Source organism: Cebus imitator, unplaced genomic scaffold, assembly GCF_001604975.1.
Source record: "Cebus imitator isolate Cc_AM_T3 unplaced genomic scaffold, Cebus_imitator-1.0 Scaffold125, whole genome shotgun sequence".
Taxonomy (NCBI): Eukaryota; Metazoa; Chordata; class Mammalia; order Primates; family Cebidae; genus Cebus; species Cebus imitator.
Genome location: NW_016107440.1, coordinates 2,118,334 through 2,140,153, shown reverse-complemented (window position 1 = coordinate 2,140,153; position 21,820 = coordinate 2,118,334). Strand labels below are relative to the sequence as shown.

The 21,820-nt window shown below is 44.2% G+C and overlaps 1 long non-coding RNA gene across 2 annotated transcripts; it reads left to right on the top strand.

Annotated features, from left to right (window-relative positions):
- The first annotated feature begins 2,297 nt into the window (after window positions 1-2,297).
- Window positions 2,298-10,047, top strand: LOC119472959. Of its 2 annotated transcripts, XR_005202124.1 has the most exons (4): window positions 2,298-2,396; window positions 5,952-6,031; window positions 7,013-7,146; window positions 9,126-10,047. It is a non-coding gene; the product is annotated as an uncharacterized LOC119472959 (long non-coding RNA). The 2 variants fall into 2 exon arrangements; XR_005202123.1 differs by lacking the exon at window positions 9,126-10,047 and having other exon boundaries at window positions 7,013-7,852.
- The last annotated feature ends 11,773 nt before the right edge of the window (window positions 10,048-21,820 follow it).

Sequence of the window (21,820 nt, the reverse complement as noted above, 5' to 3'; positions counted from 1 at the left end):
AAACCTTGGTTGTCATTTCAACAATATTCACAGCATTATCACCAGGAATAGATTCCATCTCAAGAAACCACTTTCTTTGCTCATCCATAGGAAGCAGCTCCTTATCTGTTCAAGTTTTATCATGAGGTTGCAGCAGTTCAGTCACATCTTCAGGCTCCACTTCCAATTCTAGTTCTCTTGCTATTTCCACCACACCTGCAGTTCCTTCCTCCACTGAAAACTTAAACTCCTTAAAGTCATTCATGAGAGTTGGAGTAAATTTCTTCCCGAGTCCTACTAATGTGGATATTTTGACCTTCTTCTATGAATCACAAATGTTCTTAATTGCATCTAGAGTGGTAAATCCTTTCCAGAAAGTTTTCAACTTACTTTTCCCAGATCCATCAGGGGGATCATTATCTATGGTAGCTATAGCCTTGTGAAATGTATTGCTGACGTAATAAGACTTGAAAATCAGAATGACTCCTCAATCCCTGGACTATAGTATGGATGTTGTGTTAGCAGGCATGAAAACCTTAATTTCTTTGTATATCTCCATCAGAGTTCTTGGGTGACTTGGTACACTGTCAGTGGGTGGTAGCATTTTGAAAGAAAATTTTTTTTCTGAGCAGTAGGTCTCAACAGTGGGCTTAAAATATTCAGTAAACCATGTTGTAAACAGATGTACTGTCATCCAGGCTTCATTATTTCATTTATAGAGTATAGGAAGAGTAGATTTATGGTAATTCTCAAGAGCCCTAGGATTTTCAGAAGGGACAATAGCATTGGCTTCAATTTAAAATCACCAGCTTCATTAGCCCTTAACATGAGAGTCAATCTGATTTTTGAAGCATTGAAACCAGGCATTTACTTCTCACTAGTCATGAAAATCCTAGATGGCATCTTCTTCCAATGCAAGACTACTTGGTCTACCCTGAAAATCTGTTGTTTAGTGAAGCCACCTTCATCGATGATCTTAGCTAGGTCTTCTGGATAACTTGCTGCAGCCAGCTTCTACAGCAGCACTTGCTGTTTTACCTTGCACTTTTATGTAATGAAAATGCCTTTTTCCCTTAAACCTCATGAGCCAACCTCTGCTAGCTTCCAACTGTTCTTCTGCAGCTTTCTTACCTCTCTCGGATTTCATAGAATTGAATAGAGTTAGTGCCTTCCTCTGGATTAGGCTCTGGCTTAAGGGAATGTTACGGCTGTTTTGGTCTTCTATCCAGACCACTCAAACTTTCTGCGTAACAGCTATAAGGCTGTTTCCCTTCCTTATCATTAGTGGGTTCACTGGAGTAGCTCTTTTAATTTCCTTCAAAATCTTTTTCTTTGCATTCACAGCTTGGCTAATTGTTTGGCACAAGAGACATAGCTTTTGGTCTATCTTGGCTTAGACATGCCTTCCTAAGTTTAACCATTTCTAACTTTTTTTTTTTGAGATGGAGTCTCGCTCTGTCACCCAGGCTGGAGTGCAGTGGCATGACCTCGGCTCACTGCAACTTCTGCCTTCCTGGTTCAAAGGGTTCTCCTGTCTCAGCCTCCCAAATAGCTGGGATTACAGGCACATACCACCATGCCTGGCTAATTTTTGTATTTTTAGTAGAGATGGGGTTTTGCCATGTTGGCCACGCTGGTTTCGAACTCCTAACCTCAAGTGATCTGTCTGCCTTGGTCTCCCAAAGTGCTGGGATTACAGGCATGAGCCACTGTATCTGGCCTCTAGCTTTTAAGTGAGAGATGTGCAATTCTTGCTTTCACTCCAACACTTATAGACCATTGTAGGATTATTCAGTGGCTTAATTTCAATAATATTGTGTCTCAGGGAATATGGAAACCCAGGGAAATAAAGAGAGATGAGGAAACAGCCATGGGTGGGGTAGTCAGAACACCGACATTTATTGATGAAATTCACCATCTTCCATGGGCATAGTTCATGTCCCACCCACCACAACAATTACAATAGTAACATCAAAGGTCACTGATCACAGATCACCATAGCAATATAATCATAAGCATAATGTTTAAAACATTATGAGAATTTCCAGAATGTGACACAGACTCACAATGTGAGTACCCACTGTTGGAAAAATCTTAATGATAGAATTGCTCAACAGAGGATTAACACAAACCTTCAATTTGTAAAAAACACAATGTCTGCAAACTGCAATAAAGCAATGCTCAATGAAATGAGATATACCTGTATGTATGTGTGTGTATGTGTATGTCTTATATATCTCATGTATGTATGGATATGGAGGAAAAGATATATTGTAAGGAATTGGCTCATGTCATTACAGAGGCTGAGCAGTCCCAAGATCTGAAGTTCAAAGGCTGAGAACCAGGAGAGCCAATGGGGCAAGTTCCAGTCCAAGTTCCAAGGCAGGAGATCAGTATTCCAGCTCCAAGGCCATTAGGTAGACGGAGAGAGTAAATTCCCTCTTACTCAGCCTTTTGAAAATTCAGGCCTTCGATTAATGGGATGAGGTCTGCCCACACTGGGGAGGGCAATCTGCTTGACCCAGTCTACTGATTCTAATGTCAGTCTCATCCAGAAACACCCTTATACACATACCCAGAATAACATTTAACCAAATATTTGGGCACCCCATGGAGCAGTCTGGTTGAAACGTAAAATTAACCATTGCAGGGTCCTCAGCCCTCCTGAATGTAAGATTACATGTGCATTCCAACAGTATCTATGCAAGCTGTGGATGAACTCAGCAGACAATAGAGCTTAAATTGAAGCACCAGAGTGCACACAATCACGTTAATATGCTTCTAGTGTGACTGTACCATCAATTTTCTGGGTCTGCCTGGAACCTCGATGTTTCTAAATCACTATCCTCAGAAAAGGACTCACATATCAGGGTCCTTAATTGCAAGTAACAGACACTGATTCTGAGTGACGTTAGTAGCAAAGTAATTTATTAAGAGGATGTTGGGTAGCTCACACCCACTCACTGAGAGGTCTTGGAAAACTGGACTTGAAGGCTACATAACTGGGGGCCATGATCAAAATTACTTTTGTAGAATTGGTTCTATTTCTGTGTGACTATCACTGCTGCCTCTGCCACCCCATGGAGAGAGCACCGCCGACACTTCCAGCTCTGGATGAGCAATAGCCATTGTTGCTCCGGAGTTCGTTCTTGGTCCACTGCTGCCAGATAGAGGCAGTCTGAGTCCCCAAACTGAGGAAGTTGGAGTCGGATGCTCGAGGGCAGGAAGCATCCAGCAGGGGAGAAAGATGTAGGCTGGGAAGCTTCACACCTCTCTCCTTTTCATGTTTCCCTGCCTGCTTTATATTGGCCAGCAATGATTAGCTGGTGCCCACCAGGTTCAGGGTGGATCTGCCTTCCCCAGCCCACCAACTCAAATGTTCATCTCTTTTGGCAACACCCTCACAGACACACCCAGGATGAATACTTTGTGTCCTTCAATCCAATCAAGTTGACACTCAGTTAACCATCACAGCAAGTGAGGCGGGGTTACTAAGAAATAGATAACAAACATTGCAGCGGTTTTTAGTAGTGTGTTCAGGGAAGAATACTTGATCAGTTGACATTGGAGCAGGGACCTGAAGGCGATAAGGAATGAGTGATGGGGTTGTCTAGGGGAGAGCCTTCCATTTTCTGATTAAGGTGGGTTAGCTTATTCTGGCAAATCCTGTTCCTAAAAATAACGAAAATGTTGGATTTTTTAAATACACTTTTTATTTTGGAATAAATTTAGGCTTATGCAAACATTATTAGGACAGTATAGAGAGCCACCATCTACCCCTCACCCAGTTTCCTTGATTGTTAATATCTTACAGGACCACAGGACATTTGTCAGAACTAGGAAACCAGCATTGGTGCAAGTCTATTAACTCCAGGCATTATTTGAATTTCATAAGTTTTTAAGTTACCATCGCTTTCCTGTTCCAGGATCAAATCCAGGATGCACATGGCATCTACTTGTTATGTCTCCTCGGTTTCTTCTGATTTGTGACAGCCTGGCTTTGCTTTTCCTGACCTTGACAGTTTTGAGTATTGGCTATTTTGTAGAATGCCTCTCAATTGGATTTTGTCTGATTTCCTTCCTTCCTCCCTTCCTTCCTTCCCTCCCTCCCTCCCTCCCTCCCTCCCTCCCTCCTTCCTTCCTTCCCTCCCTCCCTCCCTCCCTCCTTCCTTCCTTCCTTCTTCCTTCCTTCCTTTTCTTTCTTTACTAATTTTTAAAAAATGTGTTGAAATACACGTAACTGAAAACTTGCTGTTGTAACCATTTACGTATGTCCATTCGGTGGTATGAATACATTTATAATGTGCAACCATCACCATGATCCCTCTCCAGAACGCTTTTCATCTTGTAAAAATGGTACTCTATAACCCATTAAACAACAATTCCCTTTTTCCCTTCCCCCACAGCCCCTGGCAACCCCATTCTACTTTCTGTTTCTGTGAATTTGCATTTTCTAGGTACCTCCTTAGTAATGGCATCATATGATGGTCATCCTTTTGTGACTGGCTTATTTCACTGAGCATAGTCCTCAAGATTCGTCATGCAGTAGAATGTGTTAGAATTCTCTTCCTTTTTCAGCCTGAGTGGTATCACATGGTGTGGATAGACCACACTGTGTTTATTTATTTACCCATTGATGGATATTTAGGTTGTTTCATCATTTGGCTCCTGTGAACAATGCTGCCATGAACACTGGCCTACCAAGTGTTTAATTTGAAATGTTAGCTAGCTAATATATTCACATGGCTCAAAAACTAGTGGAAAGTCTTGCTCCCACCCGTGTCCATGTCACTCAGTTCCCTTCTGCAACCTTTGTTATCAATTTCCTATGTTTCTTTCCAGAGATATATGACTTCCCTTTCTTTTCGGCAGAGATGATGCTGACTATCCTATATACACTGTTCTGCACCTGTGTTTAACCACGTTTCTTGGAGATCTAAGTTAAGAGTATTCTTGTTTTGTATAGCTGCATACAGTATCATTGTATGGATGTACCATATTTTATTCAACCGCCCCAGATTGATTGACATTTAGGTGCTTTCCAAGCCTGTGCTTTAGAAACACGGCTGCAGTGAATAATCTTGTAGAACTGTCATTTTTTAAATGCATAAATATATTTGTTTGATACATTCCTGGAAATGGAATTAGTCAAAAGACATTGCATGAGTAATGTGTATGTATAGAGTCAAATGTATATAGATAGATGTCTATATATATCTCAAAATTACTCACATATATATGAGGGATATATTTAGCCAAACTGCCCTCTATGGAAGCAGTTCCAGTTTATGCTTCCATCAGCAATAGGAGAGTGCCTGCCTGCGTGACCTTGCCAACACGATGTGTTATCCAAGATTTTAACCTTTTCTAATTGGACAGGTGAAAAAGTGTTTCTGTTATCCAAAAAAAGACTTGTCCAAGGATGTACATAATAGCCTTATAAAACTGTGTAAGAAACACTGTGCCAGTTTTAAAAAAAAGGGCTATGCCAAGAGTATGGCATATGCCTGTAACCCCAGCTGCTCGGGAAGCTGAGGTGCAAGAATGGCTTGAGCCCAGGAGTTTGAAACCAGACTGGGCAACATAGTGAGACCCCGCTTCTAAAAAGTAAAAAAGGCTGTGAAAATCATGCACCTCCAGGGCATCCTCCTCAGTGCCCATCTCAGAAGGGCTGTGGAGGACAGTGGGCAAGGCAGCACCTCCAGGGTCCAGGACAAGGGGCCAGAGAGGCCAATGGGCAGAGGGGATCATTTCAGAGGCAGAACCAGGGGTTGCTGGCCTGGCACAGTGAGGAGCTCCAGACTCTGCCAGCCAGAGTGTCTGCTCTGTTCACGTTTAGTGGGATACAGTATGCATGCTGTGGACGGGTGACTACTTTGTATTTTCCTCTTTTCTGAAAAATGTTGATTCACTTATTTTATTCCTTCCTTGATACTGTTGAGCAGATGAATTAAATAATGTGGGTTCTTTAGCTTATGGGTCACTAGGCCTTGAGAAGGCACATTTGGACCTACGATCCTGGACTTTGAGCTAGATGCGGCAACTGGATCAGGTATTAGGATGTTGGGGATCTCTGGGTAGGCTGTGGCAGACACTGTAGGATCCTCGGTGAACATTCACCCCACTTTCCTTTGGCCTCTTCTTTCTTGCTTACTGGTTTTGCTGGGGGTGAGTAGCATTTGCCCAGCAGAAAGTTATGAGTAGTGATGGATTTATCCTAATCCAGAAGCCTTCGGAACAATGGTTTGCTTTTCTGGTAAAAAGAACAGATGAAACTGATCCATTCTTTCTCTCGTCTTTCTACCTTGATGCAGGCAAGCTGCCTGGAGCTGCAACAGCTGTCTGGTAATGATAAGGTGACAACTAAGGATGACAGGGCAGGACAGGAAAAAGGAGGCTGGCTGGGCCTTTGGTCTTACTGAGCTGCTGTATCAGCTCTGCAATTCTGATTTCCAGAGTTCTTGTTATGTGATATAATTAAGTCTTTATTGCTGAAGCCACTATTAACATCAATATTCCATTGCTTACAGCGGGGAGCATTCCTAATGTATACACATGAATGGCCAAAGTCTCCTTTCTCAATGTTTTTAAAAGTGTCATAAGCTCTGATCAGTTCAGACAACCAATCTCAGGTTCCTCTCCTACTTTCCTTCAGGATTGATTACCCAAACCACCCTACTTGCTGTGTCAGTTTTCAAGGACTGTGAAGGGTCTGAGATTTTATACTGCTTGCAAGCTAATAAGTCAGCTTGACAGAATTTTATGGACGCTGGCAAAAGACGTGAGCCTCCTGGTTCAGAGACAAAGGACTTTGTTACTCATTGCAATGACTATGGCCAGAATATCATCATTTATACCGCTTCCCTGAGCCCCAGGGATGTGAAGATGTTTAGGTGATACCTTTATACAAAGTGGGGTTCATTTCAAGAGATAAATCCCAAGCCTAAGTAACCTAAATCTTTTATAATGAGTTTAATTCAGCCTGTCCAACTTACACCCTGGAAGGAGACATTATCTTTGTTATTCTGCATAGAGAACAAATATGCCTTGGCTTCTCCTTCTGAGGACCTATCTCTGTTTTCCAAAGCTGTTCATTCTATAAACATCCTTGGAAAGATACTCTGGAACAAAGACAGTGATAACCTCTGCTCTAAGACATGCACAAAGGTGAGAAACCCATGGAAATTGTCTCCCAATATTAGACTGTATTCTTAGTTGCAAGTAATAGAAATGGACTCTGGCTGGTTTAAGCAAAAGGAACTTGTTAAACCAATGTAAGATACAGCCACTTTAGAGAACTACATATATGGCAATATCTAGTTAGCCTGGGGAGGCTCATAGGGAAAGACCTATCAATTCTACTTCTAGGGATATACCATCTAGGAACCCTGGCACACAAAGACCAGAAGAGATGTGATGTATCGGAGTCTACAGCAGTATTCTTTATATTAACATAACATTAGAAATAACTCAAATGTCTGGCTATAAGGGAATGTACAAATTGTGATACATTCTTTCAGTGGAATTCTCTTAGAGTCACAGGAATAAAAATGAGTGAACTAATAGCCACATGCATCATCCTGGAATAATTAATAATCATAGTGTTGAGTGAGAAAAAGCCAGTTTCAGAAGGATATGTAGAGTATGACACCATTTATATGAAGTTTAAGGATATACAGGATGGCCAGGCACTGTGGCTCACGCCTGTAATCCCAGCTCTTAGGGAGGCAGAGGCAGGAGGAGAGCTTGAGCCCGGGAGTTTGAGACCTGCCTGGGCAATATAGCGAGACGCTGTTCGAAAAGAAAAACAAAAGAATATACAGGATGACGCCATGTCATGCTCAGGGTTCCCTAATATATAGTAAAGTATTAAAGGTGCATGAAAATGGGAATACCAATTCCAAGCAGTATGTTGTCTCTCCATGGGGAGGCAAGCAGAATTTAACTAATTTATCCAAGTTTCACATTTAAGTTTTATTATTGATTAAAATTCTCTAAGAAATAATGTTGATTAGCTTAGTAGAAGGATAGAGACATGCAGACCTGAGCTCAGAGGCCACCGAGCCAGGACCAAGGGATATAATCCCAGAGCATTCCAGTACAGAGTGGGTCTGGGGAGGACACAGCTGTTGTCTTGCTGAAGACTACACCCTTGGTGCCAGCACCAGGAGCCCTGGCTCTGGACACGGGTTGCCGCCCTAGCAGTTCACCTCTCTTCCTCCAGGCGCTCAAATATCGTTGAGAATCATCTGTGGTCCTTGCTTCCTTGCCTCACACACCTGTTTCAAAGTCTAGGCCGTGTGATCGTGCTCTAGCAGCAGGAGGACTGGGAAGGTAACCAGCTGGCGTTTTTGGCTCCTGTAGTAGGAGGTAGCCTCTGCCTCTCACTAAAATTCATAAGATTGGGAACACCTCAAACGTTGAAAGGAGGTTCAGAGGCTGGGTGCTCCAAAGAGTGACAAAGATCAATCCATGTGGTCAGGTGGAGTGTGTAAGGAAATCATCCTAGGAAACAGGAATAGAAGAAGTGATAACATTGAGGTGGTGTTTTTCTAGATAGTATGAGGAAAACAGTATGAGATAAAATTTCGTAAGCTGAACTTTACCTGGTTATGAGGAGTACTGAAATGTCAATTCCTCTGTCCATGGTTGTTTTCTAATGAGTTATTTTTTTAATTAAACTGAAGCGATCTCCTTTGTTAGTCTGTAAGCTCTTCAAAGTCTAGGACCATTCCTTACTTTGGAGAGATGCCATATTTGCTCTGGGAAGCCAAGGGCATTCAGGGCAGAGGGAACTGGGCATGAATCCTGAGTCTGCTGCTGCTTAGCTGAATGGCAGTGGCTCCATTAGACAGCCATTCTCAGTCTTGGCATGTTTGAAGCCATTCCTGTACACTTTATAAAATTAGTCATGGAAGAAGGAACGGGAAGAAACTAAGATAAATACTGAGTGTGCCTGCTTGCAGCACACCCAGTATTAATCATGAGGGCAGCCTGCTCTCTGACCTGCTTCCTCCTAGCTGTTTGGTGCATGTTGCCTCAGAATCACATAGACCCTGCAAGATTGTAGTTCCCCTTAACTGCTCTATAGATAACAGCTTGAATGTTACAAAGTGTTACATTTTCCATTTGAGATATTCTTTCAGGTTCTGCATACCAATGAAGCTACTGACGTCAGCTGGCCTGAAGGACCTCACAGGAGCTGACTCACCGAAGAATGCAGTTTCCACATTCTGATGATTTCATCCTCTCTCCTCTAACCAATCAATGACCTCAATTTTCCAGCTCCTTGCCCTCCATGGTCCCTTAAAAAAAACCCAGTCTAGAGCTCCTCAGGGTGATGGATATGAGGGCCTCCTTCCATCTCCTTGCTTAGAGCCCTGTGATCATTAAACTCTTTCTCTGCTGCAAACTCTGCTGTCTCAGTGTAATTGGTATGTTACTGTGCAATGGGCATACCAACCTGTTGGTCCTGTAACATCCTCATGAGCAAAATGGAGATTGCATCCACTTCTCTGTGTGGTAAAGATGAAATTCAACATGAATAAAATGATGTTCAGTAGATGTTCAGTAAATATTTCTTCCTTTCCCTTGTCCTTAGGCCCTTTCTGTTTCTCTTCAGGATGTAGCACTGGGCTTAGAAAGCCCCTGGCTGGTGTTTGCTGAATGAACTTGGCTTCATCATAACATTTGTAGACATGCTTCTTCCCTTTCTGTTTATAGCTGCCATGTGTGAGCTTATCTATAGCCCTTTTGCCAGCTTGGTATAATTCTGTTTTTCATGGGCAGCCTTTAGAAAATTCTTATGTGCCAAGATGACTTCACTGTTGCTTGTTTTCTTCATTCACGAAACAATTCATTTAACAAATGGAAAGACCAGATATGTGCTTGGCTCCAGTGGTAAATAACATGGATTTCACTGCCATGAAACTGGCAGCTACAATCAGAGGGACAGGCTTGACAATCTGCCCCCCCAGAATGGTGAACTCAGACAGTGCACAGCTGTCACGGCCACCTAACCCAGCAGTTCAACATATGCAATTTTATTCTGCTGTCATGCCATATAATTCTCAGGGTTTTCTAAAACAAAACAAAAAAAAAGAAGTTTTTAGTTAATTACTGTTTAATCATCTTATCAATATTTTGAGAAAATGACATTCCTACACATATTTCCCAACATGCCCAAAGCTCAGCTTTTATTTACTTTTATTTACCAACTCTCAGTGGTCTTTTGGGTAGGAATTAGCCAGGTCCCGTTTTAAATTTCTTGCTTCATGTAGTTTCGAAAAGCTCTACTTCCAGTTTTATCCCTACCTCTTCCCGCTGAGAAGGATCATGAATACAACAACTGCCACTAAGCACTGATTATGAAGACGGCAGTGAAATTACTGTATCAACAGTCTCATTAATCCAATCACTCGAGATGAACCCTGGTGGAAATTAATAGTGGCTGTAATGTAGCAGGGGATTGGCCCACTGGAAGCACAGGATGGACTGCTGAGCCCATCTGGCTCCAAATTCTGATGTTCGATCCTGCGGGGGAAGGGAGGGAAGATGGGAAGGCACAGGCTTCCCGCAAGGCTGTTGAAAAGAGGTGAGGCTGTGGAGTACGGTAAACATTAAAACAAATGAATCAGGGCTAATGTATGGACAAAGCTCTAAAGCATCATGGAAAGAAAAAAAAAGCAAGTTGCAGAATGATGTAAAACGTTTTGAAATCTGCATCTATTTATGACATTTATATGCGCATACAAGTTGCAGAGGGTATAAAAGCTTTTGAAATCTACTAAACAACTCTTTATGGTATTTATATGTGCATACTTAAATAAAAAGCTGTTAAATATACATGGGCACAACAGGGTCTGAATTCAGGATAGTGGTTGTCTCTGGGGAGGGACGAAGTTTGTGGGAGCTACCTGGGGACTCAAATGTTGCAGTGCTTCAGTGAAAGACAAGAAAGAGCTGAAGCAAAAGGAAGGAACAGGTGTGAGGACAGGAGCTTTGCCACCCTGTGGACACAGCCAAGGTGATACAGTGAGAAGTGGATGGAGCTGGATGGGAGACCTAAATCCAGATTTAGAAAACCAAGTACCCCATGTTCTCATTTAAGTGCACTTAAATCATATGAGAACATGGGGTATTTGGTTTTCTGTTCCTGAATTAGTTTGCTAAAAATAATGCCCTCTTGCTCCATCCATGTTGCTGCAAAGGACATGATCTTGTTCTTCTTTATGGCTGCACAGTATTCCAGGGTGTATGTATGTACCACATTTTTAAAATCCAGTCTTATTGATGGGCAGTCAGATTGATTCCATGTTTTGCTATTGTGAATAGTGCTGCAATGACCATATGTATACATGTGTCTTTATAATAGAACAATTTATATTCCTTTGGGTATATACCCAGTAATGGGATTGCTTGATCAAATGATATTTCTGCTTTTTTGGTCTTTGAGGAATCACTACGCTGTCTTCCACAATGGTTGAAGTTATTTGCGATCTGCTTCGATTTTAAGAAAAGAGAGTAGTCATCCAAGACAAGAAGAGACTGCATGGACAGCAACAGCAAAGGGCTTGGAGGAGGAGGAAGAGGAGAAGAACAAATGACAGAGAAAGCATGGAAGGAAAGAGACCCAGACACAATCAGTCAGCCAGTCCCCTGCTACATTACAGCCACTAACAGGATTGTTTGTGCTGTGGCTGGGTTGTGAGGACCTTGGGTGAGTTTTTGCAATCATTTCTGTGAAATGATGTGTTTCTGTGAAAATCCTTCCTTAATGTACATGAATTCATTGTGAAGACTGTTGAGGGAGGGATTCTTAGCAACCCAGGAGAGCTTTAGAGCAGGTATTGTCAGGCTGGGAAAAGAGCGAGATGCTCCCAGCAAGGGATCTCTGCATGCATCAGCACTACAGAGCTTAGATGTGGAAAACAAAATCATCCCCCCAAATATGAGGAAATACCTGGCAATTATAGAGAAAAATATCTCTAAAGCTATTCCACATTCCTTACCTTTAGGGATGGCTCCATGCCTGACCATAGCTGTTGAGACCTTCCAGACTGTTCTGTGTACAGGCTCACCAGGTAGGATGGGAAGAAAATGGAGGGGAAAAAACATCATTACCTACCTGTAGCAAATCAGCCTGCTCATCCTCAAGGGAACAAATTGTGTAAGATTCATTTGCATCTGTGAGCCTGGGGCTCTTTATCTATGCTTTTGCACAGGGGATTTTTAGCTTACTGGGGACATACAGTGGATGAGGTTATATCTTGGAGACCTTCGCCTGCAGTCTCCCCTCAAAAGACGATCTCTTCAATGAACGGCGCACTTGAAGCCACCCAGAATTTTGACTAATTGTTTGAGGTATTTTATTTTATTTAGCTTTTATTTTAAGTTCAGGCGTGCATGTGCAGGTTTGTTATATAGGTAAACTTGTGTCATGGGGTTTGTCGTACAGATAATTTCATCACCCAAGTATTAAGCCTAGTACCCATTAGTTATTTTTCTGGATCCTCTCCCTCCTCCCACCCCCTTCCCTCTGACAGGCTCAGTGTATGTTGTTCCCATCTATGTATTCATGTGTTCTCAGCATTTAGCTCTTATCAGTGAGAACATCAGGTATTTGGTTTTCTGTTCTTGCCTCAGTTTGCTAAAAATAATGCTCTCTAGCTCCATCCCTGTTGCTGCAAAGAACACGATCTTGTTCTTTTTCATGGCTGCATAGTATTCCAGGGTGTATATGTCCCACATTTTCTTTATCCAGTCTATTATTGATGGGCATTTAGATTGATTCCATGTTGTTTTGCTATTCTGAATAGTGCTGCAGTGAACATATGTATGCATGTGTCTTTTTTATAAAAAATCATTCTTTTATAGAATGATTTATATTCTTTTGGGTACATGTCCAGTAATGGGATTGCTGGGTCGAATGGTATTTCTGTTTTTAGGTCTTTGAGGAATCACCACACAGTCCTCCACAATGGCTGAAGTAATTTGCGATCTGTTTGGATTATTTTAAGACAAAGGACCTCTGCCGGAGGTTGCGTTGTCTGTTGGGTTTGGGGTGTTCGTTGCATTTGTCTCTGCATGTCTGTGTCCATTCTCTGTCTCTGGCTGACTTGCTATGTCCGGGTCTCTTCCCTTCCACACTTTCTCTGTCATTTGTTCTTCTTCTCTTCTTCCTCCTCCAAGCCCTTTGCTGCTGCTGTCCGTACAATCTCTTCCTGTCTTGGATGGCTGCTCTCTGTTCTCTTTTTATTGGGTTCTGTCTCTTTCTCTCCTTCTCTGATGTTTCTCTGAATGTTTGCTGGTGCCTATTGATTGGGGAACAATGGGATGTCTCTCTCTGTTGAAATGGTCACTTGGACTCAAACTATGACTTCTTCCCTATTTTTCCGCAGGAACGCACTTTGTCTTGAGTAGGGCTTGCTGGGAGGAAGTGATGGGGAGTGAACACGGTTTTCTTTTGCATGCGGCACGGTTCTCTCCCTTCTACCAGACACCTAGAGGGAGATGAGGCTGGGACCATGCCGAATTATCTTTGCCTTTGAGATGATACTGGGCTGTGTTTGAGAGAGTTACTTTCAGGGAAACAAATCCCAAGAAGGGGGCACAATATGACTTTGCAGTTCAGACACGGTTATCATTTTGGGATTTCAGAGAGCAGTTTACTAGAGAGAAAAATCCTCATTTCAGGCAGTTATAGCTTTTCACTACCACAGGTCCCTGCCGATGGTATCAAAAGAAAAATAAACAACAGGAAAAAATGGTTCCCTTTCTCCTGAGGTCTGTGTGGCCCCTCGTCTGCCTGTACTCGCCACACTGGGGTTGTGGAAAGTGGACTGAATTGATCTAAGCTTGTGGAACTAATCTGCACCCTAAACCGACAAAGGCACGGACCAAGGCATCAAACAGTGAAATAGTCGGGTGGTAAGGCTGTTTGAAGTCGGCAGACAGCGTGAGTTCAAGGTAGCCAGGAAGAGCTCCAGCTTCTTATCTGGGTGTCAAAACATTTTTAATTTTTTTGGTCAGTGATGATAAGCACTAAGGCTCTGTGTCTGTAAAAGCCACGTGGCTCAGTGCAGCATCTGGTTTGATTCTTTGCTTGTTTCTTTATGCTTTTAAATAAGTTGTAGTTCTCTTTTACCATCTTAGAGCATGTTTAACTTTTATGGCAGCAAAGCCCAGTGAGGATTCTGATTCTTAGTCCCTCCCTTCTGCCCGATCACCTCCTTCCTCGCTACTTCAAACTTTCTTGGTAAGGACCCAGCATTCGTTCACCCATCACTCATTCAGCAGATGCCAATCATCTGCTGTGAGCCAGGGCAGGGTTAGGCTGGGAGAAGGAAATAATCTGGATGAGATGTGTTTCCTGCCTTCAAGGATGTGTCATTCTGGGATAGGCAGACAGACGCACAGGACAAAGAAAAGAATTTCTTTTGTAAAAGAATTTATTTTTTGTTTGGAAATTTAATTGTCTTAATTTGTGAGCATCCAAATGATATTAAAAGTACATGATAAAGTAGACGTCATCTGAAATCCTGCCCATTCGGAGACAACCACCTTGGTGTATCAGTTATATATCCATATGACAAAACAGATGTAAACAAAATGGTGGGATGATGCCTGAGTCCTGAACAGATTTGTATTGGATATGGTAAGTGTAATGATGGATTAAAAACATAGGGCATTATGGGAGTCCAGAATTAGACTGGGGGTGGGACACTTTCAGAACCTGAAACCATTCTAGATCCTTTTTCTTCCCTCTTTCTGGACATCCCAGTTCTTTTTTCTTTTTTTGAGACAGGGTGTTACTCTGTCACCCTGTCTTGAGTCTTGGTGTCCTGGGCTCAGTCGACCCTCCTGCCTCAGCCTCCAGGGTAGCCGGGACTGTAAGCACATACCACTACATCCAGCTAATTAAAAGTTTTTTTCGTAGAGATGGAGTCTTGCTATGTTGCCCAGGCTGCATTCCCGTTCTATGGTTTCCAGCCTAGCTCTCCTGGTCCCCTCATTGCTGCTTCAATTGTCCCTGCTTAGAAAAATGGACTTGCCTCTTCCCACTCAAATCAAAGAGCAAATTCATTGCTTGAAGCAATACATGTTTGAACCATACAGATAAGAATGAAGAATAAAATCCCACATACCCATGACCCAGCTTCATCAAATCCTAATATTAAGCCATATTTGCCAGAGAATTCTTTAAAAGAAATTACACATTACAGACACAACTGAGGCCTCCTGTGTACCCTTCTGGGGTCTTTTCCTCTCCCTCCCTCTCCCCACAAAGGGGATCATTCTCATGAATTCAGCCTTCACCATTTCTGTTCACATTTTTATATTTTTGCCGCATAGGCTATGTATCCATAAAAATTATGAAGCCTTGTTTTGCCTGTTTAAAAAGTTTATATAAATCGGATCTTTGTTGTAAATATGTCCCACTGTATCTCGAATTTTGTTTTTGTTTTTGTTTTTTGGGTTTTTTCTCAACATTCCTTCTGGGATTTATTCAAAGGTGATAGATGCAGCTCTTGTTCTTTCATTTTAAAACGCCATCTGGCGTTCCAGTGTCTGAATGTAACCCAGTTGACTTATCCATTCTTCTGTGGTGGGCATTAGGTTATTTCCATTTGGAGGGACTTGTTTTGTTCTGTTTCTGTTAGGTACAATCAACATTCTTGAACATGTCTTTTTAGGCTCATGGGTAAGAATTTCTTCAGGGCATTTATAGATTTTAAACTGGTGGATCAGAGAGTATGCACATTTTCAGCTGAACTGGATATTGCCGACTTGCTCTGCAAAGTCCTACAAATGTGTACTCCTATGTGCATTATGGGATTTCCTGTTTCTCTCCGTCTTTGCCAACCTTTGCCTGATGAGTGTTTGGATGTTTTGCCGGTCTGGTGGGTCTGAGGACTTTTCACTGTTTTACTTTTTATTTTCTTCATTGCCAGAGACATTGTACATCTTTTCATGTGTCTGTTTGCTTCCTGGGTTTTCTCTCCTGGGAACTCTCTTCCTGTTGAGACAGCCAGGTGGGAGAGGGTTCCGGGAGAAACTCCATTTGCAGCTGGGAGGAGGCTGGCCCCTCCTCTTGCTGTGTGGAATCTGAAATTCAAGTGCTCTAGTGGGGACTCTGGCCGTGTGGAGTCTCTGTTCACCCCCTTTCCTTTTCACCCAATAAAACCCTGTGTTACTCACTATTCAAATTGTCCGCAAGCCTGAATTTTCGTGGCAGTGGGACAGAGAACCCCGTCTTTAGCTGAACTTAAGGAAAAGTCCTGCAACACCGTCTCTGCCCATTTTTCCCATGAATGTCACTGGCATCTTCCCTGTGAGAAGGAGAAAGCAGCCCCGGACATCCAGGAGCTGGTCTGGGACTGCCAGCAAGGCTTGTTGAACAACAAATTTCATACAGCATAAACACCAGATAAGGTCACACTGGGATCACGACGGATTAATACAAAAACAAGACCTCCCTAATGATGCTGGAACACAAATGATACAGGAACATTGCCCAAGCCACAGGATACCAGGCATACCCCTGTGGTAGGTAGAATTCTAAGCTGCCCCCAAGGTTTCTGGCCCCTGTTGTACCCATACCCACCCCCGGTTACTTAGCAAACATTACTCTAGCTACTGCTGTGAAGGGAATTGACAGATGTAATTAACATCCCAAATCAATTGACCTTAAAGTAGGGAAATTAGGCCAGGTATGGTGGCTCATGCCTATAATCCTAGCACATTGGGAGGCTGAGGGGGTGGATTGCTTGAGCCCAGGAGCTCGAGACCAGCCTGAGCAGCATGGCAAAACCCTATCTCTACAAAGAATACAAAAAAAATTAGCCAGGCCTGGTGACACATGCCTCTAGTCCCAGCTACTGGGCAGGCTGAGGTGGGAGGATCACTTGAGCCCAGGGAGGCTGAGGCTGCAGTGAGCTGTGATCAAGTACGCCACTGCACTCCAGCCTGGCAACAGGAAAAAAAAGGGGGGCGGGAAATTATCCAGGTGGATCTGATGTAATCAAATGAGCCCTTTAAAAGCACAGTTTCTCTACAGTTTCTCTAGCTGGCCATGGAAGAGGAAGTTAGAGGGACACGTGTGGTCTGACCTAGAAGAAAGCCAACTCCATCCTGGGAACTGTCTCAGGGGCCACATGCCAGCAATGGCAGGGAGCCTCGAGGAGCTGACAGCAGGCCCCGGCCTTCAGCTAGATGGAACATGGGGACCTCAGTCCCATCGCTGCTAGGAAATGAATTCTGCCAGCAGCCAGTGTGCCTGGAAGAGGATCCAGGGTCCAGAAGACAATGGCAGCCCAATGTAGCCCCAGCCCAGTGAGAGCCTGCGAGAGAATCCAGCCATGCCGCACCTAGACTGCAGACCTGTAGTATCTTCAGAAATGGGGAGAATACTTTGGTGGTATTTTATGGCACTAAGTTTGTGGTAATTTGCTACAAAGAAATAGAAGACGAAGACAGCCTTCTCCCAGACACTGGGAGTGATCACTGCATCTTTGCCACTTACAGCTTTAGCCTGAGCCTAGTTTCCCTCCTCCTAGGTAAGAGGCATTAAGATACTGAGTCACAGCCAGTTGCAGTGGCTCACACCTGTAATCCTAGCATTTTGGGAGGCTGAGGCGGGCAGATCACCTGAGGTCGGGAGTTGAAGACCAGCCTGACCAACATGGAGAAACCCCGTCTCTACTCAAAATACAAAATTAGCTGGGTGTGGTGGTGCATGGCTGTAATCTCAACTACTCGGGAAGCTGAGGCAGGAGAATCACTTGAACCCGAGAGGCAAGGATTGGGGTGAGCTGAGATGGCACCATTGCACTCCAGCCTGGGCAAAAAGAGCAAAACGCCATACAAAAAAAAAAAAAAAAAAAAAAAGATACGGAGTCACAATGTTCCCCCTGCTTCCTGACAGCATCCATTCCTGAGCAAAGCCCTGCCTATTTAAGTCTTCCGCAAAACACCTAACACACGCGCAAACCCTTGACAAAGTCCTTTTGAACACCTTCTTCCTGGGGCACTCCACGCTCCTGATGCAGTGTGTTTTCCTTGGCTGCAATGTGTGATCAACTGGACTTGTTCAGCTGCAGGTGTGTTCCTGTGGTCTCTACTGGAGAATTAGGACTTCCTGCAAGGTGAGTACTGCAGGCCCTGGGGGACAAAGAACTGAACTGGAGCCTTGAGCTTTATGACTAGCTTTGGCACGCACTGGCCATGTGATACAATGGAGTCACCTACTTTTTGGGATCTTAGTTTTTTTCACCAGCAGAATGAGAAGGTGGGGCTGGGTGATCTGTAGGGAAGCTGCGTGGTGGAGTGGAAAGACCTCTGGAGTCAGCCAGTCCTCCGTTTAATCTTCGTTCTGCCCTCACCAGCCACGTGGCTTTGGATAAACATTCATTTTCCCCAGCCTCAGGTGCTTCGTCTCTCAACTGGGACCAAGGAACCAAACAAGTTTGCTGTGAGGATTAAAGTAAATGCAAATTTCTCGACTTACACAAATGGTTCTAATAATATCTAGATAAGCATTTTAAAGACACACGAATGTATAACTTAAAAATATTCTGACCTCAGAGTGTGTGAATCTTAACTAGTGCTTGTTTAATTTGTTCATTTTCCTCGTTTCTTTTTCTTTTTTCAGAGACAGTATCTTGCTCTGTTACCCAGGCTGGAGTGCAGTGGCCCAAGCACAATTCACTGTAACCTGGAACTCCTCAGCTCAAACTAGCCTGCTCCTGATTCACCTTCTGGAGTAGCTGGGACTATAGTTTGTGCTATCATGCGTGGCCGATATTTTATTTTTTGTAGAGATGGGGTCTTGCTATGTTGCCCAGGCTGGTCTCAGACTCCTTGCCTCAAGTGATCCTTCTGCCTCAGCCTCCCAAAGCATTGGGATTACAGGTACAAGTCACCTCACCTGTCCCTAAAGCTTGTTCTGATTACCTTAAGGTATCAACCATTCCAAGTATCTACCACTGGAATGACGTTATGCATGGTATGATGCTGGTAGCTGATATGAATTATCACCACCTAAAGGTAAATACATCTCTTTCCTTCAGGACACTCTGTAGAAGATTCTCAGCAAATGTTTCTTCTCTCCCCTTTTTCTTCCCCAAGGATTCCGGCTCTTAGGTTTTATGATTATACGTGGTTACCCTCACAGGTATGTGTTCAAATGACTGCTAAATTTTATATATCACGCAAACACATACAGAATCTCACCAGCCTTCCAAACTCCAGGGGGATCTCATCAGCATTAATACCTACACCTTGGCCAGCTGCAGTGGCTCATGTCTGTAATCCCAGCACTCTGGGAGGCTGAGGCAGGTGGATCGCCTGAGGTCAGGAGTTTGAGACCAGCCTGGCCAACGTGGTGAAAACCCATCTCCAGTAAAAATAAAAAAAATTAGCTGGGCATGATGGCACATGCCTATAGTCCCAGCTATTTGGGATGCTGAGGCAGGAGAATCACTTGAACCTGGGAGGTGGAGGTTGCAGTGAGCTGAGATCTTGTCACTGTACTCCAGACTGGACAACAGAGCAAGACTACATCTTTAAAAAAACCCTATGCCTCATTAACCTCCACCTGTTGGCTTTCCCTTCAGAAGTCCACTTTCCTTCAGGTCTTCCTGGGAATTCCCAGTGAGTATCTTGGGACTGCCACGTGAGTGGAGTGGCTTCCCGCCCATGCTGGACTGTGGCCCCCGGAGCTGCAGCCTGGGGCCGGAGCCTGCCACTCACAGCTCTGCCTGGCTGGCTGTTCTGCCGGCGTTCCCGGATCAAGGCGGTGCTTCTCCCAGGCCTCAGTTTTACAAGTGCCTGTGTTGTCTGTGAAGGAAGACAGCAGGAAGGTCTCCCCGCAATGCTGTTGGGATCTCGAGGGCTGATAGCAAATGCAGCCACTCCTGCAGTTCACCCACACGCTTTCTCCTAGGGGGCTGCCAACATGCCTGCATTAGCTGGCCTTGAGGAAAAGTCCTGCCACTCCTCACTACCCCTTAATTCTGGACCTGTGCCAAGTTCAGCTCATCTTGTCTAAACTCATAATCATTCGTTTCTCTAGGGTAACAGAATGAAGTTTCTGAGGAGTCAGAGACTGATGGTTGGATGGATGGATTGGAATGAGCTTACGTGATTAGGGAAACTAAGAAGTCACAGGATCTGTGGTCGGGAATATGAAGACCCAGGAGAGCTGATGGTTTAGTTCTAAGAAGTCCAGGTCTGAAGGTATGAGAGGCAGGAGAGCTGATGGTGTAAATCCTGTAAATTCTCGTCCAGTGGCTGGAAAAGACTCGGGTCCCGGTTTAAGCAGTCAGGCAGAGAGACAGAGATAGATAGATAGAGAGAGAGAGAGAGAGAGACAGAGAGAGATTGATTCTCTGTTTCCCACCTTTTCTTCCACTGAGACTCTCGGTGGCTTGGGTGATGCCCCCGCAATGGGGAGAGCCGTCCACTCCAGCCGGTCTCCTGACCCAAGTGTTCATCTCATCCAGAAACGTCTTCACAGACACACCCAGAGTAATAGTTAACCAAATATCTGGGTGTCCTCTGGCCTAGGCAAGTTGACACATAAAATTAACTCTCACCCAGCTCTTCTTCAGGGACGACATCTCTGTCTGGCCCTGAAGTCTCTCCACTCCCCCAAAAGTTGCCTTCAGTCAAGCCACTGTATTCCTCTAGACATGTTTATATGTATTTGAATCCAAATCACCGGTAACTTGTTATTTTGACATCTGTCCTTGAGCACGCCTCTGTGTCACGCCTGACACCATGCGCTGGGGATGGGACAGGTACGATGGGAGTGAGCTCCGTTGCTGCCAGGAGACCCTCATGGTGACAGAGGGCACCAGTGAGCAAGTATAAGGATAAATAACAATAGAATCCGAGTGTGATTGATGCCAGGAAGGGAATAAATAGAGGTGGGAGGGGAGTGGTGGTGGGGCACTCACTTCTACAGCTGTGGGCTAGGTGGGACGTTCTGGAAACGAGGCGGCCATAGGACAGCAGGGGCGCCCCACTTGCAGGAACTGGATCATACGGGGTCCTTGTATTCATCCACCTGGCCACCATCACAAAGTACCGCAGACTGGGCAGCTTCACCAACAATTTCCTTTCTTACTGTTCTGGAGGCTGGAAGGTCAAGATCAAGGCACCAGCAGGGCTGGTTTCTCCTGAGGCTTCTCTCCCTGTCTTGTGGATGGCCATCTTCTCCCCGTGTCTTCACCTGGCCTTTCCTCTATGTGTGTCTGTGTCTTCTTAGGAGGACACCAGTCCTATTGGGTAAAGATCCACCTTAACAGCCTCATTTTAACTTAATCACCTCTTTCAAGATCCTAGGTGAAAAATGGTGGGTTACATAGACGGGCCATAGCCTCTCCTAAAGGAGAAAAAACTCGCCAAATGTGAGGAGAGTACAAACCACCTGACAGTGCAAACCACAACCTGGGCTCTGTTTCCAGCAATGGTGTTGCAATCTCAAGGGGTGACAGCTAGGATACCCTGCAGCAGGGAGGGAGAAGGGCAGAGGGGAAAATCCCCTAATCGATTGATTGATTGATAACATCTTGTTCTGTTGCCCAGGCTGGAGTGCAATGGCGCAATCTCAGCTCACTGCAACCTCCACCTCCCAGGTTCAAATGATTCTCTCACCTCCGCCTCCCAAATAGTTGGGATTACAGGCACCCACCACCAAGCCTAGCTAATTTTTCTTTTTTGAGTAGAGATGGGGTTTCACTATGTTGGCCAGGCTGGTCTTGAACTCCTGACCTCAGGTGATCTGCCTGCCTCGCCTCCCACAGTGCTGGGATTACAGATGTGAGCCACCGCACCT